The sequence below is a fragment of the Lygodium microphyllum genome, chromosome 14 (genome assembly GCF_053477565.2).
Source record: "Lygodium microphyllum isolate KBCC chromosome 14, Lygodium_microphyllum_v1.1.10, whole genome shotgun sequence".
Classification (NCBI taxonomy): Eukaryota; Viridiplantae; Streptophyta; class Polypodiopsida; order Schizaeales; family Lygodiaceae; genus Lygodium; species Lygodium microphyllum.
In genome coordinates this window covers 9,203,665-9,222,928 of record NC_141148.1, presented here as the reverse complement: position 1 = coordinate 9,222,928, position 19,264 = coordinate 9,203,665, and the positions used below count along the sequence as shown (strand labels likewise).

At 41.6% G+C, this 19,264-nt stretch overlaps 1 protein-coding gene across 7 annotated transcripts in view; it reads left to right on the top strand.

Annotated features, from left to right (window-relative positions):
- The window catches only part of LOC148025309 (uncharacterized), a 140,134-nt gene that overhangs the window by 60,060 nt on the left and 60,810 nt on the right, over nucleotides 1-19,264 (top strand). The window lies entirely within an intron of this gene.

Below are 19,264 nucleotides of genomic sequence, written 5' to 3'. Positions count from 1 at the left end.
CTTATGATGATGTTGTACCTTTGACTAGAAAACAATGCGTGCACCATCTTGGCTTGGAGTTGGACTTCGGGATCCAAAATATCCACCAAGTTGACACCGTTGTTAATGTGGATCTTCACCTTGTCCATTCTTAGCAAGGCATATACGTTCATCTTTGGCTTTCTCTCTACTTTGTTTGGCAAGCTCTATACTTTTTCCACTAGCACCTAATGAGTTTCCTATTTCTCATGCACAATTACAGTGCCGTGGTTCTTGTGGAAAGTCCGCAAAAACTCTGCACAGTGAATGTAGTCTATCCCTTGGTCTACTGCTTCCATGTATTTATGCAAATTGCATTGCTCAATGATCTGCCTCATAGACCATTCTTCGATGGCTACGTCTTCTAGGTTGAAGATATGTCGGAACTTAAACTAGTTGAAGGCTTGTGTTTCCACTGAAAGATCGTATTTTTCTTGTTCTTCTTCTGAAAAAGGCAATTTGCTAGCCTTTTCTTGGCTTGCCATAATGGGTGCTTGCCATGAAACCATATTTGCCATTAGTGCTATTCAAAATAGTCACAAGCAAAAGGAAACAACTACATATTTGCTAAACTAAATTGCTTGAGTGCAAAAGTCAAATTTTCTTTCAATTAGTCTATTGATTTCAAATTTTATTGACCTTTTACACACTCACAAGTTGTTTCATCCTACCATTGAGGTTTTCAATGTGTGCATTTCCTTTATTGTTTTCCTTATGTGTTTGGTTCGATTTACCTTATCCTTACCTTATCCCCTTTTCTTGGAATTGAGAAGAATTCTTCCTAGGATTGAGTGCTAGAGTGTAGAGGGTGTTCTGCGCATGGATATAGTGCTTTACTTTTGTATGAGCCAAGCATAGAAGTTTGGATTATATTCCATGTGAGCATACCGGTCCATGTTGAAGGGTCGGTTGTTGCCGCGCTGGGTGATGTAAGTAAGGACATCGAGCAAGAAGTCACCGGAGTCCATGTGACTAGCAATGTGCAGTTGTTTCTTGATGAGGATGTGATCTTAATAGGGGTGTCCCTGAATATGCTGTTCCATGGGTCGGTCACGAATGGTCGTTAATACCCTATAAGAGCTTGGAGCAACATAAGTTGGGTCGTACTTCGATGGTTTGATTGCGCGTCGTTGCTCGGTATTTGACATGACTTGACATCCCTCGAGCTGCCATTGGAGGTGAAGAGTGTACCATTTTTTCAAGAAAGGGGAGTTGTTGGCTGCAAGCTGTTTCAAGTCTTCTATCTCTTGATTGTTGCCACAAGCTGTGCGCTTGTCATATGAGGTGATGAGGCATTGTTGCTGCACTTGTTCGCGGAAAACCTCAGTGGTAATCAGCTGCGCAGGTGCCTCGGAAGCCTTGATAAACACAAATTCCGATTCTTTCCAAGAACAAGGGAGTGTCCGTACTTTTGTCGCTATAGGTTCGTGTCCAAGAGTCCCAAGTCTAAGTGGTCATAGCTTTTAGCAAGTGACATTAAAGTTGCGTCTAAGTGTCTAAGACAAGTAACCAAGTTATCCTCCGTATTTTCAGCTAAGTCTGTGGAAAAGGTTGGAATTGATTGCCGCTCATAAGAGGGTCGAAGGCTGATAGGTGGTTGAGGTTTGACAGAACTAGAGAGTTCGGCAGCTAATGATCGCAGCTTGGTTTGCTCCTGAGATTGTAGCTTGGCCTCATGTTCGATGGGTTAAGTTGTAGTTGCGGTTGTCATGCTATTAGATGCTTTTGAGGTTTGAGGGGTACCATCAACGCTAGATTTGGGTGGTTTGTTAGTAGCAGGCTGCAGTTTTGGGTGATAGATTGGTTTAGGCACTGTTGATCTAGGCTTTGGAGGCTCTGTGGACTTAGCAGCTTGATTCTGTTGTGGCTCGAGTGTCTCTGGCTCAATGTTTCGTGTGGCCAAGCTCGAGGGTGGTGTTTGAGTAGGACTTTTGGTTGTTTTGGCTTTAGGTAGCCAAATCCAAGTGTTACTTGCATAGCAGCTTTGTGCTTGCAATAAGGTTTAGAGTGTGGGCCCTTAGCTTCGCCAAGACGTGGGTGTTTGCTTCTAGGTGGCAATCCTTAATGTTTAGATACCCATTTGAACTGGGGTTCATTGGCTTCAGTGTTGGGTTCAGCGGGTTGCCGACATCGAGGCTTGGCAGGTTTTGATGAGTCACAACCCCCCTCCTTAGACTTGATGGTGGGGTTCTCTACCGGTGGCTTTGCGGACGGGGAAGGAGTCACGCCGCCCTTGTTGAAAGATGTAACTATTCGGACGTTGTCTATGGCTAGGTGGATACGTTGTGACTCGTAGTCGACATTACAATGAGCTTGCTTTTTAAAGGTTCGTCCTAACAACGATTCTGTACTTGCACTTTAGTGTTGGGCAACACATAGAAGATCATTGGCATGCTTTCAAACTCGATAGAAACTGCAACCTTGTACTTTCTCAAAAGTGTGTATAATAGGCCTTCATACGGGCTGAGCTTAGCGTTAGTGGGCTGTAATTGCAGTTTGCCAATTTGGGTCCAATGGTTATGAGTGAAGACATTAAAGTCAGCTCCCTCATCGATCAATGCATTGATGGTGTATGTGTGCTTAGCAGTGACCGTTATGCTTAGATAAGCTGGTTCTATAGCTTCCTTATCCTCATTGCCCATCTCAGTGATAGTGGCTACTCGTACTTGGACAGGGAGTGCTACCCTTGGAGGTTTATGAAATGGATGATGCATGGGAGGGAAGTACTTCTTTATGCGGTTGACATTGAAGAAGCGTATGCCCTTACCTTCTAGGGTTTCCAGTTCTACATTACCAGTTCGGCTGATGGTTCGAACCCTAAAAGGACCTAGTCTTCGAAACTTCAGTTTTTGCTTAAGTCCTTTGACTGAGTACAGCAGTACTAAGTCACCCTATTCAAAGTTGCGCTGCTTGACATGCTTGTCAAACTAGTGTTTGCGGCTTGCTTTATTGCATATTAGCGCATGGGTAGCTAGGAGCCAGGTTTCCGATAAGTGTTCAAGCTTAATTAGGTGTTCTGTCTATGCCTCCTTCTCGTCCCATCTCTCTTGAAGGGCTATCCTGAGGCTAGGCACAAAGAACTCTAAGGGTAGAATTAGCTCCACACCATAGGTAAACCTAGAGAGGGTTTGTCCTATAGCCATCTTGTAAGCCGTGCGGTAGGCCCACAAGGCCGCGGTCAACTTGTTATTCCAATCATTGCGTGAAGCAGAGATGACCTTGGTCAGGACGTTTATCAAGATTTTTTTGTGGATTCAGCTTGACCTTTTCTCTGAGGGTAATAAGGCGAAGATTTCTGATGGATGATTAATGAGGAGAGGAGGTGAGCTATCACTTTCGTTGATGAAGTGTGTGTGCCTTGGTCGCTGACTAGTTCGATGGGGCAGCCGAACCATGAGATCACGTGCTTCCATAGAAAGTTTGCAGTGATCCTAGCGTCATTTTTTCTTGTAGCTCGTGGTTTTATCAATTTCATTAGATAGTCGGTGGCCACAATGATCTATTTGGCTTGTGAATACTGTGCCGCGGCACTATTGGGTCCGATGAAGTCAATCCCCCATTTCTTGAAGGATTGTCGTGGGATAATTAGGGTTAGCTCCATGTGATCCTTACGAATAGGGATCTTAGTTTGTTGGCACTCATCACAATGCTTCACAAATCGTGTTGCATCTCGGAAGAGAGTAGGCCACCACAGTTGGGACTACAATACTTTGCGGGCTGTCGCGTCTCCATTGAAATGTCCTCCTGTGATTCTGCTATGTGTCTTTGTGAGTACGTCATGCATCTCATACTCACACACGTATGTATGCAGTAACTTGTCTTGCCCCAACCTGTAGAGTTGGCTTGCTATCAACTGATAGGGTTGGATCGTCAGGATGAGCCGCCTAAATCGGGCCTTTTCTATTGGTCATTTCAGTAGTCCGTGCTCAAGCACTTGAACTAAGTCATCTGCCCAATATGGCATCGTGTCGGCTCTAAACAAATCCCTTTCGCTGGATAAACGGAATAGATGTGCGTCTGGCAGTTCGTCCACAATGCCTTGTCTAGTAGCTTCTCTCGTGGGGATGCGAGACATATGGCCAACCATGTAATGTTACTTCCCTTTACGTTCCACCATAGAGAAGTCAAACTCTAAAAGCAGAAGTAGCCATCTAGCAATGCGTCCTGTAGCGCAAGGTTTGTTAATAAGATACAACAAGTCTTGATGGTCAATAAAGAAGGTAAATGGCATAGCTAAAAGATAATTCCGAAATTTCTTTACAGCAAACACCATGGCCAAGCCCTCTTGCTCAGTTGTTGAGTAATTTTTTTTGGTCTTAGTGAGTTGTATGCTAGCAAAGCTCACTGGGTAATCCACGTTGTGTTCACTAGGTTGGTATAACATAGCTCGCACGACGAATTTCGAAGCGTTAATGTGCACATGGAATGTGAGTGTCCAATCTGGAGCTCGTAGAATTGGTACCGTGGTCAAAGCCTTTTTTAGTTCGTCATATGCGCGTTGGCATTCGTCGGTCCATTGGAATAAGATCAACAGTCTGTATAGAGGTCTAGTAATCAATGCATAGTTCAACAAGAACCATCGATAATACCATGTATGGCCTAAGAAGCACTAAACGCCCTTGTAATCAGTTGGGGGTGGAAGGTCGGCAATGACGTTGATCTTCGAGGAATCTGTAGCGATGCCGTTCTTTGACACCTCGTGTCCTAGGATGCATCCATGCTTCACCCAAAACTGTCACTTCAAGGGGTTCAATGAGAGACGATACAATTGACACCATTCAAAGACCGCTTGAAGTTTGTCTAAGTGTTTCCTTCAAGTAGAGTGAACACACAAGTCATCCACGAATACCTCTAGCTCCTTCTTGAGCATGTCTTTGAATATAGTGCACATTAGTCGTTGGAAGGTAGCTGGTGTGTTAGTCAACCCAAAAGGCATAACTATATAGGCAAAGACACCCCATTCAGTGGCGAATGCGGTCTTATGCCTATTGTTAGGATGCACTTGCACCTGATTGTGTCCGGAGAAGCTGTCCAAAAAGCTATAGGCCTTTTTACTAGCCACTCTCTCGAGCATGTACTCGGTGTATGGTAGTGGGTAATTATCTCTCTTTGTAGTTGCGTTTACCTTCTTGTAATTGACACATACTCTAATCTTTCCATTCTTCTTTAATACAATGACTATGGGGGAAACTTAGTCCGTGTGTTCAATTTCATAGATGAATCTTGCTCTTATTAGCTTGTCAATTTCTTCCTTGACAGGGTGGGCATGCTTTGGATTCATGGGATATGGTTGCTACTTGACGGACGTTGTTCCAAGTGTCATGGGTATGTTGTGAGTCACTACACTCGGGTTTACCTCTTTAAGCTTTTCTAGGGACCAAGCAAAGACGTCAATATACTGTTGTAAGAGAGCAATGAGACTTGCTTCCTCTTCCTTAGTCAAGTCATCGGCTATAAAGACCGGTCGCGGTGTCCCGCCAAGACCCACGGACCGCTTATTGTTCAAGTGTTTCAAGCCAAGCACTAAGGACTACCTCTCACATAGCCGACGTGCTCTCTCTCTCTACGAGTGTAGTGAGCTTACCTCCATGCCTGATTGAGTTGCCTTTTCTCTCGAGTACTCCAGTAGCTCCACGATCCAAGTGCAAGCTTTAAGTGAGCTCGATTCTCAAGCTACATACTCTAAGCTCCATTGCCGCGAGTAAGAGAAGAGAAGAGAAGAGAAGAGAAGAGAAAATGGAGAGCTTCTCCACCATGGTCCCTTACCCTCACACACACACTCTCTCACTCTCTCACACTCCCTCTCTCAAGCACAAGCTCAAGCAAGTAAAAATAAGAAGAAGAAGAAGAAGAGAAGAAGAAGAAGAAGAAGAAGAGGAGAGTTACTTTTGGCTACACACAAGAATGAGCTCTCATTCACTTTTTGAACTTTATATACAAAACCCTAAATCCCTTTTGGGCGGTCATTCCCTTATCCCCTTTTTTACATGATTGGCCATTGCGGCAAGGTCCTTTTTCCCATTCCCTTCTACTTGGTTTATTTCTTTGATTTATGCCCATCTACCCTTTTACAATTTGCATAGGAGGGAGCCTGGCGCTTCTTTTTAAAATTGTGGGGCGCCTTCCACTTAAAAATGCGCTTTTACCTTTAGCTTGATTTTAGAGGCCATCCTTGTGCCTTCGCTTGTTCTCTGTCTTGCTTCTTCCATTGCCTCCGTATTTTACTTCTTTTTCTTCCGTCTTAAGCTAGGGTTAACACTCCTCAACCTTAGGCTGAATTTCAGTAGATACATCCTTTGGCACATCACCACTAAAAGCTCTTAATGAACTGACATGAAAAGCATTGTATATCTACCAATGTGTAGATAATTTCAGCTGATATGCCACAGTGCAGATCTTCTACAACACTTGCAAGAGCCCATAGTGTTTGTTTCATACTTAACTTCGGATACAACCTCTCTTTTCTTTAATCTTTTTTTTTGCGTTACCTTTTTAAAATGCCACAATACATAATTGCCCTATTCTAACTACGAAGCATGTCTATGGCGATCAATTGTCTTCTTTTACTTTTCTTGTGATCTTTGAAGTACATACTTTATCTTTGCATAGACTGTATCCAAGTTTTTCACATAGCGATCAACCTCAAAGATTTTATCCTTAGTATGCAAAATAAGTGGTACCTTCTTGCCACCCTCAACAACCTCAAATGGCTTTGCTAGTGGAACTATGCATCGTGCTGTTGTAAGAAAACTCAACCAATGGTAAATATTGCTTCTACTATGTCTTATGATTTGAAAGATAGCACTCCAAAGAATTCAACATTGTGGAATTTTCCTTTTTGGATTGACCATTTGTTTGCAGATGGATCATGGAAGGATGATGAGAATTTTAGCGTGGTATCTATATTCTCAAACAACCCTTCCAAAATAAATTGATCACCCGAGAATCTTGATTATTGATGATCGACTCTAGCATACCATGATACTTAAAGATGCGTTACAAGGATAAATGTGCCATATGATCAGGTTGGGTCTTCTTTCAAATGATAGTCCATATCTCATCATTTCTTGTAGATGTTCTAGGAAGCTTAAAAATGAAATCCATAGCAATGCTTTGCCAAGGCCTGTTTGGAATAGGCAAGGGCTGAAATCAGCCTTCCTTCTGTGGATGGGTGGTAATTCCTTGATTACAACTTAGTTATAGTAGCAACATTTATTACAAAATTGAGAAATGCAAATTAACTCACAATCTTAGACAATGGACATCTTGTTGGCTCCAAAATTGACTCCCCTTTCGGTATTTCTTTGTCTTAACTGAAGAAAAAGTTGATATACAATGGGATTTTCCCAATCCCTTTCGGTATTCCGATTCCCCTTGCTGTTCAAAATGACCAGCAAGTCTTCAATCTGATTTGCCCCTTGATTCAGGCAGTCAATTGGCCTTCACTTGCTTCGATGGAGATGGAAAATGTCCCAAATTCATTGATTTGTTGGTCCTTCCACTTGAATTTGATTGAAAACAGCTTCAGCCTTGTTGAATCTAAGTCTTGGAGCTTCCAATTTTTGGCACACTTCCTGAGGTTGTTGCTAAATCCCAATTTATGTTGTAGATTAGGGTTTACAGCAGAGAAATCTATATTTTCTCAGCCTTTGGTAATCTCAATACTGTAATCTTCAGAGCAAGGCTAAGAGATGAGAGAGAATGCTGAGGAGGGATAAAATTTAGAATGTTTTTGCAAAGAACCAAAGAAAACCAGTCATTTATTGCCGATGCCTTGTCAAACATCCATGGAAACTGTTACCTGCAGCTTAGGACCACCAAATAGCTTACTGCTCCATTCTATATGCTATCATTTGCACTAAAAGAACCTTGGGCTGGTGTCATCTGCTCCTGGAGAGCTTCAAACTACTGCCACATGTTGTAGGATTGATTCCTGGTGCCTGTAAATCGCATGACAACCTCTTCTTGCTCTCTAACAACCTTCTTCACTCTCACAATGGCTCGAATAGACTCCACTAGCCCCTAAAAACGTTTTTTTTCACTTGCAGGGGCAAGTTTTGCCAAGTGGCAGCCTTCTAATTCCATTTTCACCATTATTAATTTTTAGTCTTTAAATATTGATAATTAATTTTATAATTATTTCGATGTCCAAAAAAATAATCTGATTGGTCAATAATTAAATTGACTAGGCAACTTACATTCTTGAGTGTTTGTGCCATCTTTGACCATTAGATTGACGTTAGGTACCATTAAACGTCACTTCTCTAGTGTCACCAACAATTGACACTTATGGCTAAATGAATGACCTAGACTAATAACTAGCACCAGATACTAGCAACTACTTGTGCAGCATAACTTATAGCAACTTTTGGCTTTGACATCTCGTGATTTCCTTGGATCCCAGGCTTGTAAAGTTACTCTAAACCTAGTTACACCTCACATGTGCAAGATTTACTTAACCATGTGATTAAAAAATAATCCACGTGTTAAGTGAGGTTTCAAAAATACATGTCTTAATGACAGTACTTCCCCTTAAAATCCTTGTAATTTTCCTCGATTGCATTGCCAGATGCATCAAAAGAAAAATAGTAGACTGGAATTTCCACAAGACATCATAGTTAACACAATATTGCGCACTGCTGCTCAGCCATTCTATATGCCCAACACATGTTGAAAATTGCCAGCCAATATAATATATTATAAGACTCACAAACAATCTCAAAAACATTACCAGATTATTATATGGGATGTCTATTTCTCATGAGTTCAACTCATTTGGCGAAACCAAACTATAGTATAGCATAAACCATGGCTAAAACATCAATGGCATCGTAACATATGTTGTTGTCCACAAAACTAGTTGAATACCACTGAATATTAATGATTATACACGGAAGATCAACATTTGTTAATTAGTCCCCGATGATCATAATCAGTGGAAATGTACAGTTTCAAAGCTGGAATGAAAGCCATATCCATCTGCATACCAAACATAGCGAATAGCGACTATGCACTAAATAGTAATCTCCTGGCAAATATACTATCAGCTATAATACTCTGAATGTATGCTGAATACATCCGAGATCCACTATATCTAGAGCTGTCCATCAATGAGGAGCGGAGGTGCTAGCTCCCTCATGAGCATCAGGTAATACTCTGGACCCTTGCTCTGCTGAACTTGATTGAGCCCAAACGAAAGTCGCGGGTCTAATTGAAAAGCATCAACGTAAAGGTGCAACAATTGAAGATGGTTTGCCAAGTCATTATCTTCCATCCATTTGGCATACCTTGGTGAATAATTGTGAAACTTCACCAAGTACCTTTTGTTAACCTTACCCTTGATCTTCTGCTTTATGATTAGATTTACTCTTTTTCTCAGCCTTGGCCTCAGTGACATGTGGCTTGGTATCATTATCTTGGAATCTTGCATCCTTTCCACGTAGCAATGTGTCGGCTGTGGTAGCAATTTCTATGAGCCGAAACATGCTGGAAATAGTGGACCTAATGCAAAAATCTTGAATACCCTTTGGCAAACCACAAATATACTTCTCCACCTGCTCATGGAGGGGTATTGCGCGATAAGTAACTGGTAGCAATGCATCCCAAAGCTTCTTATTATACTGATCTAAGTTCTTGCAATCTGTGAAATTCAACTGATTCCAAGCTGTCATAATGTTTACTACTTAGCAACCAATTTGAAGCAAACATTTTCTTGAACTGGACCCAAATGGTAGGTTACTTCCCTTGAATAAGAAGCGTAGACCAATATTGCAATGCATTTCCCTTAAAAAATGTGGCTACCTTTCGTATCTTAGATGCGTGTGTGAAGTTGCCTCCAAAGTAGGTTGCATCAAACTGCTGAATAAAAACAAGTACTTTCATCCTATCTTGTGCACCACTGAAAGACTCAAACTTCACACTTTTCCCACCTTCATCATAGTCATTTGGCGGATCTATGGGAGTCAAGTTATCATAAATAGGCTGCTGCAAAAAGGGTACATTTACTGTATTTACATGATAACCAGCACTATCAGATGCTCTTATATGACCAGCACCAAATCCTTGTGCTCCAAAAGTCCTTGGAGATGTAGATACATATCCATATGACCCATTTTGTTCCCCAGGCATCATGCCTATGCTATTATACATGGGTTTAGGCATTCTACTTGCATTACTCAGAGACATTGGGTGTTGTGAGCCTTGCATTGGTTGGTGGTGTATACCATAGGGATTTGAGCCATACATTCCCATATGCAGAGCTTGTCCAACCATAGCATGAAAAATGGTACCACCATCAAAGTATCCTTCATGTGCATAATTAGCTTGCGGCCCATGTTCCCATGGATTGGCACTACTAAGTTTGTGCTCATTTGGCATTTTGGGCTCTTCCAAAGAAGACTTAGGTATTTCCTTTGGTTCTTGTGGTTGTCCCGAAGGTGTCTTATTCTCTTTGCCTTTGTTGTCCTTCCTTGGGGTATTCATGAATTGAGAAAATTGGGGATCCTTTGCCAATTCAGCAAAAAGATTTGTTGCTGTATGTAGTCGATCCTTGAAGCTATCATCGAATTCTTCAGCCCCTTGTTTGTCATCAATCTCTTTATGCATTGAAGTGTCAACATTTGGGTCATTTCCCACATTTTCAGCTTGCTGTCCATGTTGGCAATCATGCCCAACATCGATCATTGCATTTTCCCCTTCACCACGTGACTGACCAAGGAGTGATGCATTCTCTCCACTTGGTCCTGTATGACCATGTGAAGACATGCTTGCTATAATTCACTGTTGAGAGCAATTTCAGCACTAATGCAATAGTCCCAAGCTGCAATCAAGTGCCACGGGCCCGCCAATGCAAATGATTTGATGGTATCTCGGCTATGGAACCATGAAATCAGCCTTCCTTCCTTGGATGAGTGGTAATTTCCTAATTACAACTTAGTTATAATAGCAATATTTATTACAAAACTGAGAAATGCAAATTAACTCACAATCTTGGACAATGGACATTGTGTTGGTACCAAAATTGGCGCCAATTTCGGTATTTCTCATAATAGCCAGAAATGTCAGAAACATTCAGAAACAAAACGTTAGAAACATGTTTCGTAAGTTTCTTTTAAGAGGGGGTAAAATAAGAAACGTGGGTTTTTTTATATAGGGAATTTTAAATAGTTTTAACTAGGGAAAGAGGTTTTAAACCTCTATGAAACTCTCTCTTAGGCCAATCAAACTTGAGTGATAATACATGAGAGTCAATTGAGAATAATACGTTACATATCCATAATCAATTATTGACTTATATCAAAGTTAGTCTTTAGATAAGCTATACTATGGTTCAAACCTTAAACATAATGATTCATACATATTACACAAAAGAAAATTAAAATAAACATGTAAATAGCTCATGTACAATATGGATTAAGTTAAGTTGTAACATCATGATTCTCATTCCAAAACAAATTGACAAAATGTCAAAATTTAGAATGAATCATGATATATCATGAATAACTTGTAAAAGAGACTAAAGCCATATAATAATCAACTCTCAAGACTTTTAGAATCTAGATACTAGATTAGTAGAGTCCAATAACTAAACAAAATTCTATAAACGTAGTTTCTCATCCAAAATCTGGAGTCCTCACGAGTCATTACTTATCATCATGATTATGTTTAACATTACTCAAATAGTTTTTATAAAAAAACCCATGTTTTTGGATCAAAGAAAAAAATCCACGTTTTTAAACTATTAGAAGTGTTTGTTACTTTAAGAAACTCAAAGAAAGGCATTTCTTTTGCTGCTATGGTATTTCTTTAACTTAAGAAGAAAAAGTTGAAGTACAATGGGATTTTCTCAATCCCTTTTGGTATTCCAGCTCCCCTTGCTGTCTAAAATGACCAACAAGTCTTCAATTTGATTTCGCGCAATCAATTGGCCTTTACCTGCTCTGATGGAGATGGAAAATGCCCCAAATTTATTGATTTGTTGGTCCCTCCACTTGAATTTGATTGAAAACAGCTTTAGCCCTGTTAAATCCAAGTCTTGGAGCTTCGAATTTTTGACACACTTCTTGAGGTTGCTGCGAAACCCTAATTTTTGTTGCAGATTAGGGTTTATAACAAAGAAATTTGAAATTTCTTAGCCTCTAGTGATCTCAATGCTGTAATCTTCGGAGCAAGGTTGGGAGATGAGAGAGAATGTCGAGGAGAGATAAAATTCAGACTTTCTTTGCGAAGAACTAAAGAAAACCAATCATTTACTACTGTTGTCATGTCAAACAACCATGGAAGCTGTTACCTACAGCTTAGAACCAACAAATAGACTACTGCCCCATTCTATATGCTATCATTTGCACTAGAAGGACCTTGGGCTGTTGTCATCTGCTCTTGGAGGGCTCCAAACTATTGCCACATGTTGTAGGACTGATCTGTGAATCCCTAAAAACTTTTCTTCCCACTTACATGGAGAAGTTTTGCCAAGTGGTAGCCTTCTAATTCAATTTTCAATGTTATCCAATCTATTAAATATTAATTTTCAGTCTTTAAATATTGAAAATTAATCTAATAATTATTTCGGTGCCCAGAAAAATAATCCGGTTGCCCAATAATTAAATTGGCTAGGCAACTAATGTTTAAATGCTTTCTATGCTATGGCTCATTCTTTCAATAGACAATCATGACATAAAAGAAAGTGTCCACAAATCCTTTTTGTGGCTTGAAAATGTGGCCTATCATCTGATTGAAAATGTATTTGATAATATCAACTTTTCAAATCTATATGGCTGAAAATGGCTGTCCCTTGCAATCTATCCATTGCATCATTGATCTGAGGGATCGAAAATTGGTTTTTGATCAGGATTTTGTTCAAAGCATGATAGTTAATGCACATACGCCATGAACCATCCTTTCTCTATACCAAAAGCATTGGGAACAAAAAAGAGATGAGTTGGGCTTACTTGTATCATTAAAAATAAAAAACTAAACGACATCCAATCAAGTATTAGGCAAGCCATATAGGAGCGCTTCTTCTAACAACTTATTCATTTGACTCATAATCTCCTCTTGTTGGGCTGTTGCGACTCTGTAGGGTGGCTTATTAGGTGGGCTACTTCAAGGGATAAGATCTATGCCATCATCTTTAGGTCTTTCAAGCGGTAGCTGTCTTGGAAGTGACTGAGAGTAGCAATTATCATACATTTTTAGAAATGAAATGTGATCTCTCTCTAACTTTGAAATGTTCATAATATTTTTATTATCAATCTTATTCTTAGTAAAAACCAAGTACGTTGAAAGTTGATTTTTCATTACTTTAGAAATAGAAGTGACAGATACAACAGGGACAATTTTCCCTTTCCACTTCATATCAGACCTTATGTTGAGTAGTGATCACTTTGGCATATAAATCCATCACTGCATGCATATGGTGGTATCGTGGCATATCGAGCAAAACATCACAATCCTAAAGTTGAGCAATAAAGAACCTTCGCTGTCCGCATATCCCTGAATGTACAACCAAAGCTTTTCGAGGAGTGGTGTGACAAGCTTTGCATGGCCCTTGTATACTATCCCAACTTTTCCCATGGATCCCATCTCATCCTCTTTGATGCCTAGATGGGTTGCCATGCGTACATAGATGAAGTTGGCTTGTATGTCATTATCAAAGAATATCAATGTATGCTGATATTTGATTTTGGACCATGCTTTGCATAACTTAGTCACATCATCATTGGGCTGATCACTATAACAACATCGGGCACCAATCCCATTGATGTTTTGGGATTTTTTCCCTTAGAATCTCCTTGATTTTCTGATTTTCTAGCTTGTTGTCTATTGGAATAGTCCTTTGCAATGTGACCCTCTTGTTCACAAATAAACATTCATTTGCAACCATCAATTCTCTATGCCATGCTGATGATTTCCAACCCTTTCTTTGCTGTTTTGGCCTCTTTTTAGGCTGATTTTCAGATGTGTGCCTTTTCTTAGCCTTAGACATATTTTTATTCGGCTTCTTCCCATTCCCTTGGAAACCTGCATCCTTCCCACACAGCAATGCATTAGCTGTAGCAGCAGCCTCTATGAGATGAGATATGCTAGATATAGTGGATTTTATGCAAAAATCCTAGATTCCTTTGGGCAGCCCACATATATACTTTTTCACTTGCTCATGAAGGGGTACTAGATGATATGAAGTGACAGGCAGTAATGCATCCCAAAACTTCTTATTGTAACATTTTCTTGAATTGTACCAATGTTGATGGTGCCCTACCTTGCATTAAGAGTGTGGACTACCATTGCAATGCATTTCCCTTCAAGAAAGTGGTTGCCTTTCGAATCTTAGAGGTTTGGTGAAGTTTTCTCTTGAATAGACAGTATCAAACTGTTGAATGAAAGTTAAGGCTTTCAGCCTATCTTGTGCACCACTGAAGGATTCAAACTTTACTCCTTTTCCACCCTTGTTATAGTCTTTTGCTTCCTCTTTGGGAGTCAAGTTGTTATACATTGGCTGCTGCAAAAAGGGTGCGTTTGTTGTATTTACATCATGACCAAGCCCAAATTAACCATTTGCATGACAACACTCATTCTTTGAGCTCCATAAGCATTTAGGATGCAAATGCATTACCAAACATGCCACTTTGTGCCTCGAAAATCAAACCAATGCTGCTATACATCGGACTATGCATATTTTCAGCCATATCTGAATACATTTGGCTTTGCACACCATGCATTGGTCGCTATACACCATACTTGTGCGGTGCCACTTGGACAGTGTCCCTTGTGGAGAAATTGTTCACTTGCCCAAGCGCCCTAGTATAAAGATGATGAAAACATGCAATGCATAGGAGGAATGTCGGACTTTGTGTGGTGTCGAGATTCATAAGGATATGGCCGTACTCGATCTCGGGAGTTGGCTTCATGTTGACCAAGGGACAAAGAAGATCCACCCTGTAATCTGAGAATACCACTTGAAAGGAGACCTTTGAAGATAGTTAGGAGACTGGATGAGCTATAGAACTCGAAACTCAACCTCAGGAGAGAAGCTAGTAGCTCCATGACTCCATGCTGGAAGGAATACGAAGGCCTAGCCACCAAGTCGTTGCTAAAGACCGAAGGGCCACAATCTAGGTAGATCTGCTAGAACTTGGGTATGAATAGAGGAAATAACTTCTCAAAGGAGAGCCACTCCTCGAAAGTGAAAGGTGGTGGTATGTGAAGAACTTCATGGCACATAGTGTCCCTCTTTGAATCGGAAGGAGTAGAAGTAGGAGCCTGCTCTAAAGCCAAAGAAGAACTGGAAGCCCCCTTTGAGGGCGAAGTAAGAAATTCCCCCTCTGAATTCCAATCTGAGAGAGAAAGGGAATCCAACCACTTTGGGCTCATGGAGTGTGAAGCATGTGATGACAAAGGAAGTGTCGACGGTCGTGCCGAAGAAGGTATTTAGGGCTCGGAAGAAGAAGGCGGAAAGCACCTAGAAGTAGCCTCTTGAACTTGAGTGGAAGAGGGTGGGGAAGAAGGAGGCTTAGGATGAGCTAAGGGTGAGGAACAGTCGCGGGTTCTCAGGAGACTGGACTGTGGAGGAGATGTGGGTTGGGGAAGCCACTGTCCTTGAAATGAGGTGGGGGAAACCTCTGCGTTGTGGGGTGGTCTCTAGGAGGGCTTATTGTCTCGTAAGGGCTTAGAGCCTCCGTGTGGTCGAAAGGACTTAGTGCGCATCGGATGCGGCTTATTGCCTTGAGCATAATATTGTGATAGCCGATGTAGAACGATCTCTGTGGCCTAGAAAGGAGAGGTGGCACAAGGAACACCTTGTGGAAGACGCAAATACTCGGGAGGGGTGGGGAGCAAAGGTCGATGTCAACAGTCTTCGGTGGGATGACCGTTCGTGTTGCAATAGGAGCACCCAGTAGAAGGGCAATTTGTCGGGGGAGAGGCCATGATACTGGTGTGGTAAACAAGATAAGGGAGGGTGGGAGGGAGAAAAAGGATATCTCCGAATGCACAGGGGAAATGATAGAGAAATCAAATGTTCATGTCAAACCCGCCACCAGTCTTTGTCTACTTTGATGAGGACGATCTTTGTGGGCACCAGCAAATGCAGCCAAGGAAGGCTGGATCTGATGCAGACGACAGTGCAGGAGAGAGAAAGACTAAAAAGCAGGAAAAAACAAGTAGTAGCAATCAACATGCTAAAATTAGCTCCGAACAGTGTGTGATAGGCTGAAAATAGACGTCAGACTGTTGTAGACAGCAATGACCAGCTTGGACTGCAATGTCCTCTGCGTCCGAAGTGTGGGCAACAAGCTGAAATACTTGAAATCTGCAAAAATGAGATTGTTTTTTGAATCGAGAGTGATCAGCAGCAGTCGCTCTGCTGTAAACAGTTGCAAACTGCGGATGGAAGGTTGGAAATAGGCGCTAGACTGTAGATGACAGCAAGGGACAGCTGAGACTGCGATGTCCTCCTCGAAGGGGGTGTGGGAAGCGAGCTGAAAACATCTGAAACCTGCAAAAACGAGAATTTGATGCAGCGGAAGAAGAAGAGAAGTGGATGCCGAACCCGCCCCCGTTCTTTGTTGTCACTGGAGTGGAGGATCTTTGCTACTCTTTGAGCAGATCCAACTTTGATACCATGTCAAAAGATGACGTACCAGCTAGGGTTTGCGGGGAGGAACACGGAGTGAACTCGACAAACATGGAGAAGAGAAGAGAAGAGAGAATAAATTCTGATGAATGGAATGATGAAGACCTGAATCATGGAGTGAATGTGATACAAGGGAACAAGGGTGCCGTAGCACAAGGAAGTAGATGAAGATAGGTAGGAACCATGGACTACAATGTCCTCCTGAAGGGGTGTGAGCGTAGTGGAGAGGCAAGAAAGAAGCGGTGATGGATTGAATGAATCAATTGTAAGGAATGAATGAGAGTGTGGCCTATAAATAGGCACAGTCAGTCTAGGGTGGCACCCCTTTTTGGGGCTGCAAACCCTAAATGCAAAACGTAGAAACACAAGAAACCCAAACTGTGGGTGAAGGGTTTCTCAACAGCCCTCTCTCGAGATGGAATATGGGCATGTCTTGTGTACGAGATGGTTGATTCTCCTTTGGCTTATCCAATTGAGGGGTGTTAGGTCTACCTTTATTACCAAACTACATTTCATCTTGGTTCTTGGTAGAACATGAAGTTTGATATTAACTCCTTCGTCGCCTTTAGTATCAACATCCATGGTTGAGAGGCAATTTCTACCATTCATTTGGTACCTTTAGGTTTTAGCTTTGTCTTCAACATAGGCCTCTTTTCCAGAGTACTTACTCTTTGCATTGCACGATCATGTTCATCTTTGTAAAAGGGCAATTGGGCAAATGAATAATTTCCCCTACAAGGGACATTGTCCAAGTGGCACCTTGCTCTATGTGCGTTCTCATCAGTAGCATTACCCTTTGCATCTCTCTAGGCAGAGCACCCATGAGCACCTTGCTCACATAGGATCTTCAACAATCTCCACCTATGATTTTGTCATACTCATACCTCAATATCTTTCTTCACCATTCCTTCATTAGTGGCATCCTTGTAGGTGACCTGGTATATACTCTTTGTTTTGGGATTTGTGAGCCAACCATCCCTCTTTCTGCCCATGGGCATTGTTACATTAAAAAAAAAGAAGACAGTTCAAAGTGGTTTAACATTGCCTTTGCAGGTCTTGATAGGCCATTGGGCAGCTCCTCACGAGCACCCTTTGCTCAATACCTTGGCCTCTTTGGGGCTTTTTGGACTCTTGAGGTTAGATAAGCATCACCTCTGTAGCCTTGGTAGGCTCTTGGGCAGTAGGCACGTATCCATTATTTGATACGTTGGTTGCTTTGGGGTGGGATCACTCAAGGTACACATGGGTGGCTATGCTTGCAGTCCTTTTCTGGTTCCAGATCTAGGCTTGAGATGGGATATTAGGTTAAGAAATGTGTAATGCGCATTAAGCTCTCATTGGCTCATTAAACAACCCCAAAACTCAAATGCACTCAGTGAGTTTCAGTGTTCCATAAGCACACTTCTCACTTTTTGGCTGGTTTCTCATTTATAAATAGAGTGTGTGGTAGATCACTTTGCATCCCAGTCAACCTCCAATTCATCCCCTACCCTCATTAGTCTACCTCATGCAGCATGCTACCGTGGTGATCTTCAGCTGGCACCCTCCATCTATTAGGCACCTCTAGTCTGCGTTTCACTTTAGTTTGCTGATGTCATCACCTCCAACTCTTGCAGTGGCCATCCTCAGCTGTCGCTTTCATCCTGATAGGCTGCATTTTGTTTCAGTTGTTGTTGCTGTCACCAGCCTGCTGCCATGGTCATCTCCAATTGCTGCCCTTCAGCCTGGCAGCTCCTACGTCCTGCATTTTGCCCCAACTTGCTGACATTATCAGTTTCACAACACTAGGACCAGTCTGTCTCTACATTTTGTTGTTAAAGCAGGAGCTTGGCTGCTGGTTACATTCTACATCTGATGGGCAGCCTCCTCAACATTAGACAACACATGTTTTGCTCTCTTGCTTGGGCCCTATTAATATGCAGTCGGAGGACAGCTGCATTTTGATCCACATCAGGCTCAATTGTTATCATCTTGCTCATGGTGGATCATCGTGTTGTAACTTCACTCCTACAGGTTGCGTTTTTGTTGCTTGCCCACTCTTGCATCAGATTCAACTTCGATTGGTAGTCACTTTACTCAGGATCTATCTTTGGTGAACCTCACACTTTGACTTCTCTCTCAGCCCATTCCCATGAGAGCATCGACTGTTGGACAAGGCTGCCCTTGAGCATTTTGTACACTTTCATTCATGATTTATTTATTTTCATTCATTTAATTATCTTCTTTCATGTGTTTTGTGTTTGAGTTCTCTGTGTTTCAATTGTGGTTGTGCACTCTATGTTATCTTTTGCAAACCCCACTGTACCTCCACATATCATAGGCACGATGTTTGTATAAAATGTGAGCCTTTCTAGAGTCAAGCCTTCTAGAGCCTCTAACCTCATGAGAGAGAATTGGTGCCCCAAACCAAATATAGAAAACACATTCCATTGGACTATCTTTAAATCTCATCTTAGCTTCAATGACCACACAGATACCATATCCACATATCATAGGCATGATGTTTGTATAAAATGTGAACCTTTCTAGAGTCAAGCCTTCTAGAGCTTCTAACCTCATGAGAGAGAATTGGTGCCCCAAACCAAATATAGAAAACACATTCCATTGGACTATCTT